This window comes from Scardinius erythrophthalmus, assembly GCF_964197995.2.
Source record: "Scardinius erythrophthalmus genome assembly, chromosome: 10".
Classification (NCBI taxonomy): Eukaryota; Metazoa; Chordata; class Actinopteri; order Cypriniformes; family Leuciscidae; genus Scardinius; species Scardinius erythrophthalmus.
Genome location: NC_138230.1, coordinates 22,194,250 through 22,207,557, shown reverse-complemented (window position 1 = coordinate 22,207,557; position 13,308 = coordinate 22,194,250). Strand labels below are relative to the sequence as shown.

At 39.4% G+C, this 13,308-nt stretch overlaps 1 protein-coding gene across 11 annotated transcripts in view; it reads left to right on the top strand.

Annotated features, from left to right (window-relative positions):
• Positions 1-13,308, top strand: part of LOC308697242 (oxysterol-binding protein-related protein 7-like) — a 99,415-nt gene that overhangs the window by 71,563 nt on the left and 14,544 nt on the right. For 2 of the 11 annotated variants that reach the window (XR_014030920.1, XR_014030921.1), the window contains exons 19-20: positions 2,869-2,951; positions 3,112-3,378. The exons of the other annotated variants lie outside the window; for them this stretch is intronic. The gene's annotated coding sequence lies outside the window, so the exon portion shown is untranslated. Of the gene's footprint in view, positions 1-2,868; positions 2,952-3,111; positions 3,379-13,308 lie in introns of those variants that run through there. 11 annotated transcript variants of the gene reach the window in all.

Genomic DNA, 13,308 nt, shown 5'->3' with positions numbered 1-13,308 from the left:
TTCTGGCAAATCTTCAGTCCTCGAAACAGTCGGGAGCTTCCTCTTGACTCATGATCAATTAACACACTGGTCAATGTTAAAGCTTCTCTTGAAATTTATTTCAACAAAAACAAACCATGCAAAACTGGCAAAATATACTTGAAAAACAAAGTCCATGAGATTGTTAGTCCTTTTGAGTGTGCAAGCACGGTCAATGATTTTCTGCTCGCACCCCACCATCTGATTGGTCTGTACTGCTTTATAAATTAATAGTGCACCCTTGCATTGGTACCATTTTGCCTACAGAGGGAGCACAAACTCAAATCAACATAATTGTTAAATAAAAATACATTTTGAATAAAGAAATACAATTTAAGGAAAGTTAAATATAATACTTAGATTAAATAAACACCATACATGAATGAATGTATGGCTCCTACACACCGGCCCCTAATAGTAAGTGTATACAATTACATTATGTGACTAAATAAGGAGCCAATATTTCCATTTAACAATATTATAAACATACAAAAGAATACTTATCTAAGTTTGTCCAATCACTGTGGACAAGCTTCCAAGTGTTCCGATCACGTTTCATCATTTTCCAGCAACAAGCAAAGTTTTGTAATAGGTCTCTCCAATACACCAGTTTTTGACTTCACTTTTACAATCCTCACTTATCCTTTGGCATCAGGTAGAACTTCCACCACTCTTTCTAGAGGCCAGGGACCACGAGGTCCTGAATTGTCCTCAATCAATACTAGATGTCCTTTCTGAAGGTCAGGTTTTACTTTGGTCCACTTTTGCCTTTCCTGGTGTAAAGGTAAGTATTCTTTATTTTGCTCTATCCAGAACAGATCTGATAGATACTGTACTTGTTTCTGTCTGCACTTGATGTTTATTTCAGTTTTGTGACACAATCCAGGTGGAAGTAGTGGATTGGACTTAAGCAATAGGATGTGATTTAGTAGTCAGTGCTTCAAGGTCTTTGTAGTCATCAGACTGTTGTTACAGGCCGACTATTCAAAATGGACTCCACTTCACAAAAAAATGTCTGCAGCTCTTCATCCTCCAGATTTTGTTGATGTAGAATAGAAAAGAGGACTTATCTCAAGTCAAGTCACCTTTATTTATATAGCACTTTTTACAATACAGATTGTATCAAAGCAGCTTCACATTGATAACATGAAAATAATACAACAAAGTTTGTTTCTAGAAGAAAATTGCATCACCGTCCACCCTAAGTAAGGCAGATCAATAACATTGTTGAATATTAAATGTCCCCAACTAAGCAAGCCATAAACCCAGGCAACAGTAGCAAGGAACCAAAACTCCATCAGGTGACAGAATGGAGAAAAAAACCTTGGGAGAACCCAGGCTCAGTCAGGGGCCAGTTCTCCTCTGGCCAACGAGTGAACAGTGTATGATTATGATGCAGGCAGCATTACAGGTCAGAAGTCAGACTGGTCGTGTCGATGAGGCCTTCACAGGGCTAATGAGGCTGGCACTTCAGGGATGCGTCATGGATGGGTCCAGGTGCAGGGTCCATCTGATCTGGATACGGCCAGGGTCCAGCTGACTTCAGTAAACAGGGAGAGACTGGTTGAGACTTCAGGACTGCGTTGTCGTCATGTCCAGTCACAGGTCCTTCATCGGATCTGGATACGGCCTGGATCCGGCAGACTGCGGTAAACCTCGGATAAACAGAGACTAATATTAGCGTAGACACCATTCTTCTTATGATGTAACGAGTACATCAGGATTTATGGGAAGTGTTCCCGGTTCCGGCTGACCTAAACTATGCAGCCTAACATTGAATTATAGAAGTCTATAATGTATTAAGTGAATGCTAGGTCAAAGAGATGTCTTTAATCTAGCTTTGAACTGACAAAGTGTGTCTGCTTCTCGGACAATGTTAAGAAGACTGTTCCAAAGTTTTGGTGCTATATAGGAAAAGGATCTACCGCTATCAGTCGATTTTGATATTCTAGGTATTATCAACTGGACGGAATTTTGAGATCGCAATAGACGTGAAGGACTACAATGCGTTAAGAGTTTTGTTACCAACAATACCGACCGGAAAGAATCTCACCATACGGATAGCCCTTTCTCAGATCTCTCCGTGATGAGGCTGTTGGGGGATTAAAACTCCATTGAACTCCTTTCTAAAGCATAGCATTGTTAATCTTATTTTGATTCCAAGCTGTGATTGCATCTTTCTATTCTCTTTTAGCACCAACTAAGTTCTGTCAGGACCACTATCTTCAAATACGATTGACAATTAGCATACAATTTGGCATGGTGGTATGGTTCTGTTCTGGGCAAGAACTCCCTGCGTATCCATATAGCCTTGCATGGATAAGAGCAGGGAGAGCAGCAATAACCCCCCTTAGGGTAAACAGAACCAACATGAATGTATTGCAGATATCATTAATTCAAGATTTTTAAAGTACAACATGATTCGATAATTTATTCTGATTCAAGGGGAATCAGAATGCCAAATCCTGACTGACGAGAGGAGGAGCTGGGGATGGAGGAGGGTAATTTGCTCCTGAGAAATGCGACAGCTGCTGATAATACTGAAGGAGCTTATATATGAATCGTGTGATAGGCATCGTATTCCTATAGGTAGATGTGGATCAGCTGAGAGTCAGCTGATGTGAGCTTGACTAACGTGACCTGCCAGAACTGACGCTACGCTTGATTTAGTTCCATTATCAGAGTGGATATGTTGTACTTGACCTCTTCTTCTGATAAATCGTCTTAAGGCATTTATGCAGGAGTCAGTGTCCAAAGTGTAGGCCACTTCTTGATGCACAGCTCTACTAGACATACAGGTGAAAATTATGCCATATTTCTTAACACTTCGTCCTCGCTTTGTTTCAAAAGGTCTGAAGTAATCAACTCTTCAACATTGCAACTCTATTCAACATTGCTGAATGGTGAAAGATATGCATGCAGTCTTTCTGCTGGTAAATCACCCATCTTTTCTCCAATACGTCATTTCATGCGTCTACAGGTTACATCTTTTGATATGATTTTACGAACTGCAGAATTGGCATTTATGACCCAGTATCTTTTCCTAAGTTGTTGTTGGATGTGATTTCTACCACCATGCCCAATATCTTGCAGAATCAACATGAAAATATGGAGGTTCTTTGGAAGAATGATTGGATGTTTGATTTCGTCTGGCATTGCAGACTTACTAAGCTGACCTCCAACTCTTAGAACTCCGTCTTCCAATACGGGGTCCAACTTGTAGAGACTACTACATCTATTCACCCATTTTCTAGTGGATGAGGCACTTCCAAGTTTTGAAATCTCATCTTCATATGCTTGTCTTTGACAGTATCACAAGACCACAGTATTTTTTTCTGCCAATAAAAGGTTATTCAAGGTAATGGACTGTGCATTAAATGATTTCTTGTGAGCATTCAATCCCTCAGTCAGTACCCTGTGAAACAAAGAAAAGGATCCAATACGATCTCAAAATGCAAACACGTCAAGTCCAGGCAGAATGAACGAAGGATGCTCTTCAATTTAAGGAGCCATAACACTGCTCTTTTCAACTTAGTCCAGCTTGAGAAATAAGTTAGTAGCTGATCTGTGGGATTTTTACCATGTATGATGACAGTGTTGTACACAACAGCAGCTTTTTTTCACTTCAGGGTCATCTAGAAAGAGCGCAAAAGAAACGGTTGTCGTTGTGTACTGAGGCCAGTCTTGTTCTTTCATCTACAGAAACTCTGTTCCATGAATCCATTTTGTGCAATTCACCAATGTGCTAGCATTCCTCCCCCTAGTTGCCTTATCAGCTGGATTTAGTTTAGTTCCAATGTATCTCTATTGAGACACATCTGTGTTTTCTCTAATGATAGATATCCTGTTAGCCACAAATGTGTGAAATATTGTACACTCGTTTACGTCTTTCAACAATGATTGACTGTTGGTCTAAAATCTAGATCTTTTGAGGTCCAATTCCTTAAATTGTATCCACTCTAACTGCTAGGACTGCAGCTGTAAGCTCTAAATGAGGAATAGTGGTTTGCATGAGAGGAGCAACTCTGGCTTTGCCCACCATGAAGGCCACATTTGCAGTGTTTTGTCCTGCAATCACTCTTAGATAGCTTACTATTCCGTATCCATGGTTGCTTGCATCCAAAAAGCGATGGAGCTCGGCTTCACACATTTTGCAACTTTGAAGTCTTTAAAGGTCCCATGACATGAAATTTTCACTTTCTGAGGTTTTTTAACATTAATATGAGTTCCCCTAGCCTGTATATGGTCCCCAATTTTCTAGAAATTTCAATCGGTGTAAATCGAGCTTTTGCTATCTTTCTCTGCCTTTGAGAAAATGGAAGCTCAATCGCGCTGATCTTGAATCTCCTCCTTGTGACGTTATAAGGAGGAATGTTACCTCCCCTTTCTCTGCTTTGCCCGCCCATGCGCCCAGAGAATATTTTCCGCCCATGAGAAAATGCGATAGGAAGTAGGAACGCGCGCGCGCGCGATTTTAGTTTGTCTAGAGATAACATGGCTTTTGAGCGAGCGAAGCATAACAATTGCTCAATAATTGGTCGTACAAATGAACACCGAAGGGTCAATACAGAGCTGGGCTTGCTGAACGTCTGAAACTAAAGTCTGGATCACTCTCTTTGGCTCAGCTACACACCTCGGACAAGTAAGTCAACTAATGATATACAAGTGTGTTGCTTTACTGTTTATGGTTACCTAGATTGTTACAAGTAGAATGTGGCTGTAACATTAGCTATGCAGCTATGCAGTTTATGTGTGTGAATACACACACTGTAACGCGAGTGTTGTACACTTCTTTGTTATTTGGATAACCGTTTTCCTGTTGGTTATATGGCACGCGCGATATCCGCATTTCAAGATCGCAGAGCTTGATGATGTAATTGTAATAAGATAAATTACAGATGTTACAGATCTCTCATGAAAAGGAAACAGTAGGTTCGCGTTAGCTACATGATAATAACTGTAAACCATCCAAATAAAGTATCATATCCAGACATAATATTTTAAACTAACCATTCGGAAACGTCCTGCTGGAGCCGCTGAGTTGCAACTTCTTCATCCGTTGCTTCTCCATCCGGATCAGATTCTGGGTCAAACTGAAATGCTTGAAAGACTTTGTGTCTTCGTGCCATTGCTATATCCAACGTAAACATGCACGCCACGGTACCGTTGCGCAAGATGGTCAAGGCCACACCCACCCTCCACCTTGCGCCGCCTTTCTCCTCCTTATTAGTATTTAAAGCTACAGACACCGAAACGGCCTGTCTGAAGGAAGCTCATTCTGGGACTGGCTTGTAGTGGCTATAATTCTGCACCGAGGCTGAATTTTTGGAAAGAGATTTCAGATACAGTACTAGGGACCACTAAGGCCTATATTAAAGCCTACAAAAAGTAGCATGTCATGGGACCTTTACATTTCTCAAGATCACCAAGCCACTTTGTCCATTTACTCACTGCAGTTTGAGGAATATCTTCATCCCAACTCTGTTTGGTCTTGCATAGTTGTTGCAAAATGAGCTTTGCAGAGAGAGTAAAGGGGCACAAGAAACCAAGTGGATCATAGATGGAACTTACGATTAAAAGTATATGTCTGCGGGTGAAAGGCTTATTCTTGAGTTATGTTGAACTTGAACAGATCGTTCAGTGCACCCAATACAACCCAAGAGCTCTTTCAGTAGATCGAGCAAGTGCCAGAGAAAGCTGGATCAAAACAAAGACACTGTCTTCCTTTTGGATATTGGATAGCACTTCATGGCTGTTGCTTACACATTTTGTGAGCTGAAATCCTCCTGTTAAACAGAGATGTAAGATCTTTCACCAATGACACTGCATCCTTTTCTAATGAAAGTGAATTCAGATAGTCGTCAAGATAGAAGTTCTTTTCCACGGTGCTTATCACTTCTGGTAGAAAGTAGGTCTTATCCATAGTTGTTTGTGTTAGTGCAAAATTTGCACAGCTTGGAGATGACACTGCTCTAAAGAGATGTACCAGCATGCGTTTTTCAGCAGGAGGTATACTGAAATCTCCTTCAGGCCATCACAGGAATCGTAAGTCTACATTGATCTTTAACTTGATGGAACACTTGATGGAACACTTTAACTTGATGGAACACGGTCTTGCAACATGTATGGTAAGTCAAGTCATCTTCATTTATATAGCGCTTTTTACAATGTAGATTTTCAAAGCAGCTTTACAGAGATAAACGTATAATTTAAGGTAACAGATTGTTTTGGCTTTATAGCGGTTCTTTAATAGTTATTTTCCAGCTAAAGTTAGTTTTTATTGATTCGCTTCCGTCGCAACGATCATTTGTTATTAAATTAGGGGCCGCCAAGACGACACCATTCTCTCTACACAGACTTTAAACGCGAACCTGTGATAAACGCTGATGGCGTTCACATGAGCATTAAGAATTGGTTCTATAGTTATGTGCGTTTGAATATATGTGCGCAGGTTTGTAATTCCCTACAAACCAAGCCTAAACAAAGTACTGGTCTTTCCTTATAAATTTTGATACAGAATTTTATTTTATTTTATCACTTCGGGGTAGTTACGCAAAACGAATTTCCCAAAAACGCTTTATCTGTAGAGGGGTAAAGGGATCCTCCAAAAGGAGAGACTAGTTGGTACTTCAGCACTGCGTTGTCATTGGGTCCAGGCGAAGGTCCTTCGTCAGATCTGGATACGGCCTGGATCCGGCATGCTGCGGGAAAACTTCGGGATAAACAAAGACACTAAAATTAACGTAGATGCCATTCTTCTTATGATGTAACGAGTACATCAGGATTTATGGGAAGTGTTCCTGGTTCCGGCTGACCTAATCTATACAGCCTAACATTGAATTATAGAAGTCTATAATGTATTATGTGAATGCTAGGTCAAAGAGATGTCTTTAATCTTGCTTTGAACTGACAGAGTGTGTCTGCTTCCCGGACAATGTTAGGAAGACACTTCCGAAGTTTTGGTGCTAAATAGGAAAAGGATATACCGCCAGCAGTCGATTTTGATATTCTAGGTATTATTAACGGCCGGAATTTTTTAGATCAAAATAGACATGAAGGACTATAATGCGTTAAGAGCTCGTTTAAGTACTGCGGAGCTAAACCATTTAGTGCTTTGTAAGTAATCAGCAATATTTTAAAATTTATGTGATGTTTAATAGGCAGCCAATGCAGTGTTGACAGAACCGGGCTAATATGGTCATACTTCCTGGTTCTGGTAAGAACTTGAGCTGCTGTGTTTTGGACCAGCTGTAGTTTGTTTATTAAGCATGCAGGGCAACCACCCAGTAAAGCATTACAATAATCTAGCCTTGAGGTCATGAACGCATTAATTGTTCCGCATTTGTCAATGAGCATATGGCGTAATTTAGATATATTTTTAAGACGGAAAAATGCGGTTTTATACATACTAGACACGTGACTTCCAAATGAAAGACTGGTATCAAAGAGCACACCCAGGTTCCTAACCGACGACGAAGACTTAACAGAGCAGCCATCAAGTGTTAGACAGTATTCTAGATTATTACGTGTGGGAGTTTTTTGTCCAATAATTAGAATCTCTGTTTTTTTCAGAATTTAGAAGTAGGAAATTACTAGTCATCCAATTTTTTATATCAGCTATGAATTCCGTTAATTTTGTGAATTGGTAAGTTTTGTTAGGTTTTGAAGAAATTTACAGCCGAGTATCATCAGCATAACAGTGAAAGCTAATTCCATGTTTTCTAATGATATCTCCTAATGGTAGCATGTACAGAGTGAACAGCAGCGGTCCTAGTACTGAGCCTTGTGGTACGCCATACTGAACTTGTGATCAATAAGACATGTCTTCATTTACTGCTACAAACTGATAACGGTCAGATAAGTATGATTTAAACCATGCTAGTGCAATTCCACTAATGCCAACATAGTTTTCTATTCTATTTAAAAGAATGTTGTGGTCAATGTTGTCAAATGCAGCACTAAGATCAAGTAACACTAATAGAGAGATACAACCACGATCAGATGATAAGAGCAAATCATTTGTGACTCTAACGAGAGCTGTCTCGGTACTATGGTACGGTCTAAATCCTGACTGAAAATCCTCGCAGATATCATTTCTTTCAAGAAAGGAACACAGTTGTGAGGATACTGCTTTTTCTAATATCTTTGACAGAAAAGGCAGATTCGAGATCGGCGTGTAATTGACTAATTCTGTAGGATCTAGTTGCGTTTTTTTAACAAGCAGTTTAATCATAGCCAGCTTAAGGTTTTTGGTACGTATCCTAGAGATAAAGACAAATTAATGATATTAACCCTCTGGGGTCTGGGCTGTTTTTGGGGCCCCTTGAGATGCCCTGACATTTGTGCTTTTTTCAGTTACTTATAAACATATTAATGGAAAAGGTGTAAATTCACTCTATAAAGCACAAACAGGGCTACCATAATATATGAGCCACGTGTATGTACATGTTTTCATTTTTGAGAGAATAATGTTTATGCATGGTTATTGAAAAAACTAAAAACTAAAATTTCTGAAATAAGGCCACAAAACGCATAGTAAATATGTGTCAATAAGACGTTTGACTAATGGATGTCCTCGCCTAGAGTTTTTTCTTCAAAATTATGTGGAAATAGTCTTGCTTTATCGTTCACATAAAACCATACATTGATATAAATTGATGTAAAACAGGTTTTGCTTGGAAAGCCAATATGCGAGGGGGCGTGAACGAGGAGTGGTTTACACCTTAGAATACAATGTCCCACCCACTCTGCATAATGACTCTGCATAATTAGCCATTCATTCAGGTGTGACACTGACTGAGCCACAATGCAAGGACAAAAGATATATTTAGAAGAAGACTTATATTGACCATTTAAGATTTTGCTTACATCTATCTTGTAAATATGTTTTGCTATTTTATTAAAAACTTAGATTAGATTAAAAACTAGAAATTGCTAAACAAAAGCTTATTTGACGTGGCAGTATTCTACAGTAAAAACTGTACCCAAATCTAGTCAACAAGATGTTGTCTTTCATATTTCGCCTGACTGTAACATTGTTTTCATGAAATATTAGGGCATATTGTTAATTTGCAGTTTAATACGTTGCTTATACAAATAGCCTTCATTTTATTTCAACATATTTCAGTCGATTTTTACTCATCTCAGTATAGCAATACAGTTTGCTAAAACAACATCATTCATTCACACACGCGATTTAAATTTAAACTGTCTTTGCCAGCTGTGGTAAACAGCACGCATCTCTGCCATTCATTCATAAACAGAAACCCACATGAAGAAATTCGTGAAGGAAAAAAACTTACTAGTATTCCTCAGCTCGCTCCTCGATATACCCGCACTTCTGAGGGACATTTTCCATTATTATTATTATTCCTCACAGCGCTGCAAGACGGTGTAAACAAGTAATGATCTGAATAAACTTGTGTGTTTTCTCGAGCTGATATGGGGGCGTTCACAGGATTGTGCGGATTGCCTCAGCCATTTGCGTTTGAATAGCGTGCGCTCTCCGTGGACGGAGTCACATTACATCTGAATGAGCTGTAATGAGGTCGACTGGAATCGCTCTCTTTTAACACAGATTTCACAAGATGAGAATATTTGTTTTTTATATAAATTACTTCATTTAAAAGGAGAGAATTCAAGCTTCATGCCTGTGTGTCTGTATGTCTGTTTGACTGAGTATTCGCTGAGTTACAGTTCATTTTTGGACGCGTTTCAGAATGGACTTTACTGGCAGAGAGAAGGCAGAACTCGCTTTGTTTATTTTTCTTTATTTGTCAAAAAGTACAACACTTTGTTTTTATTGTGAGTATACACAAAAATAATACACATTTAACAGAATCGATTGATGTATGAAACTCCTATGGAAAATCAAAGTCAACAGAGTATTTATGAGTTTCTTTTACACTGATAAAAAAAAGCGAGCTGGTATCGCCGGCGATACCGTCGACCTCAGGGGGTTAAGAAGAGGATCTATGATCTCTGGGAGCATCTCTTTCAGTAGCTTAGTCAGTATAGGGTCTAACATACATGTTGTCGATTTAGATGAATTAACGAGTTTGCAAAATTCTTCTTCTCCTATAGCAATAAATGAATCAAATTGTTCCTCAGGGAGACTAAAATGCACTCCCTGATGCGATACTGTAGTAGACGGTGTTGTGGCAAATTCTAAGTCCTCAAATCGGGTCTCGAAGAAATCTCTCAAGAGTCGAAGTTCCAGGTCTCAGAAGTAACTTTATTGACAAGCAACAAAGTGAGATGCCAGCTGGCCATCTGATCTGCAATGGTCAGAACCTCAGGTCTTATACCTTTTCTTATCACTAGGTAGCCAATCAGCTATCAAGATCTCGCTACCGTTAGCATCATCTTTCCCGGAGACATTATTCTATTGGTGGAAAAATCTTTGGTCGTACCCATTTTTAAAGAATATCTTTGGTCACATGATTCAATGCACCTGCAGTGTTGTAATACCATCCATCATTTTTAATTAACGTTTTTAGTACCATCTTATCAGCTACCTATACACATCTTCTCTCTGAGCTTGTTAGGTACTCTTTCATCCTCACAGACCACTTGACCTAATTTAACCTGATGTATCCTGATTTAACCTGGGTTCTGACTGAGACACAGAAATACAGACTTTTACATCATGATTCAAAGGAAAATCTCCAACAACGGTTGCATAGTTATAATTTTGTCCCTGATATTATCAATCTTATAAGTGAAGAAGTTCATAAAGTCATTACTGCTGTGTTGCTTGGAAACTTCTAGGCTTGAAGCTTTCTTTTTCGTTAGTTTAGCCACTGTTTCAAATAAATACCTAGGATTATTTTTATTTTCTTCTAATAGGGTTGAAATATAAGCAGATCTAACAGCTTTTAAAGCCTCTCTGTAAGTAATCGAGCTCTCCTTCCATGAAATCTGAAATACCTCTAGTTTCGTTTTCTTCCAGTTGCGCTCCATTTTTCTGGCTGCTCTCTTAAGGGCCTGAGTGTGCTCGTTGTACCACAGCATTGGACTATTTTCTTTAATCTTCTTTAAGCGCAACGGAGCAACTGTGTCTAAAGTGCTGCAAAAGAGAGAGTTAAAAGTTTGTTGCAATATCAAGTTCTTCTAAGCTATCCGGGATGCTGAGATGATGAAACTGATTAGGAAGATTATTGACAAAGCAATCTTTAGTGGCAGAAGTGATAGGTCTAACATATTTATAACACTGAGTCGGCTTTGCAGCCTTGGCTAAATGTAATTTACATGAGACAAGATAATGATCTGAGATGTCATCACTCTGCTGCAGAATTTCAACGGCATCAACATCTATTCCATGTGATAATATTAGATCTAGAGTATGATTACGACAATGAGTTTGACAGACAGATTCACTTCTGTTGCAAAGATCATTAGTTATTACCTTAGGGGCCACTAACACGACAACGTTCCAACAGAAAACCCTTAACGCGCTCCAGCCGGCTTATCCGCACAAAACAGTGTCTGGTGGCTCGAGAACGCAAACCCCGAAATAGGTTCCAAGGTGCAAGCCCTGTGAATACGCTGACCGCGTGCATGTGCGTATTACGTGTTCAGTCTATAGGTATACGCGTTTGAAAATGTGTGCAGGCGTGTAGTCTTTCTTACAACTTGATCTCAAAAAATTACTTGTCTGGCCTTAATTTATAATACAGAATTTATCGCTTCCGAGTAACCATGTGAATCGGAACTATTTTGACAGCGTTTTATCTATACAGAGATAAAGGGAAGGGAAGGAGGCCTTCACAGGGGAGAGACTAGTTAACACTTCAGGACTGCGTTGTCGTCGTGTCCAGACACAGGTCCTTCATCAGATCTAGATACGGCCTGGATCTGGTGCACTGCGGTAAACCTCGGGATAAACAGAGACTAATATTAGCGTAGACGCCATTCTTCTCATGATGTAACGAGTACATCAGGATTTATGGGGAGTGTTCCCGGTACCGGCTGACTTAATCTATGCAGCCTAACATTGAATTAAGTTTATAATGTGTTGTGTATGCTAGGTCAAAGAGATTTTTTTTTTTTTAAACAAAGAGTGTTTTTAGTCTAGATTTAAACTAAGAAGGATGCTCAACTGTCGTTATGATGTGAGTTTGGAGAAAAAGCATGTTATTAAATGTTTTTACATTTATGATGTTTAAATCATAAATGCTTATGTTTGGAAAGATGTTTGACACGTGTTGCTTTTTCAAATGCACATTATAAGTGACTCAAACTCAGTGCTTTCAGATGGAGCAGCATTTACAGCGCTGTACATCAGTGACAAGCTGCGCATACAAAAAAATAATTACAGCCTTTGTGATTTCAAAATCGTAATAAGCCAAATTGATTTAAGTGCATTTAATGTTAATTGCGATTAATCGTGCAGCCCCAGTGATGATCGATGGTAAAGCAAAGAAATTGACTACCCAAGAGGAAGCAACTGCGTTTGTGGAGTCTTTGGAGAAATTTGAGGCAGTTTTGTTGCGTAATAACTGGACATTGGAACGGTGTATTCTACAACCCCAAATCAGAAAAAGTTGGGACAGTATGGAAAACACAAATAAAAAAAAAGAAAGTAGTGATTTCTAAATGTACTTTGACTTGCATTTCATTGCAGACAATGTGAACACAAAATATTTCATGTTTTGTCTTGTCAACTTAATTTAATTTGTAAATATACATCCTTTCCTGTCATTCAGACCTGCAACACATTCCAAAAAAGGTTGGGACAGGAGCAATTTAGGGCTAGTAATCAGGTAAATTGGTTTAATGATGTGATTTGAAACGGGTGATGTCAACAGGTGATTGTAATTATGATTTGGTACAAAAGCAGCATCCAAGAGAGGTCTAGTCCTTTAGGAGCAAAGATGGGCCGAGCATCGCCAGTTTGCAAACAAATACGTGAGAAAATTATTGAAATGTTTAAAAACAATGTTCCTCAAAGAAAGATAGGAAGACATTTGCTTATTTCACCTTCAACAGTGCATAACATAATTAAAAGATTCAAGGAATGTGGAGGAATTTCAGTGCGTAAAGGACAAGGGCGCAAGCCTAAGCTGAACAACCGTGATCTCGCCAGCAGCCATATCACCCTGTAGCCCAAGACTGGTTGCCCACTGAAGCTAAGCAGGGCTGAGCCTGGTTAGTACCTGGATGGGAGACCTCCTGAGAAAACCAGGTTGCTGCTGGAAGAGGTGTTAGTGAGGCCAGCAGGGGGTGCTCACCCTGTGGTCTGTGTGGGTCCTAATGCCCCAGTATAGTGACGGGGAAACTATACTGCCA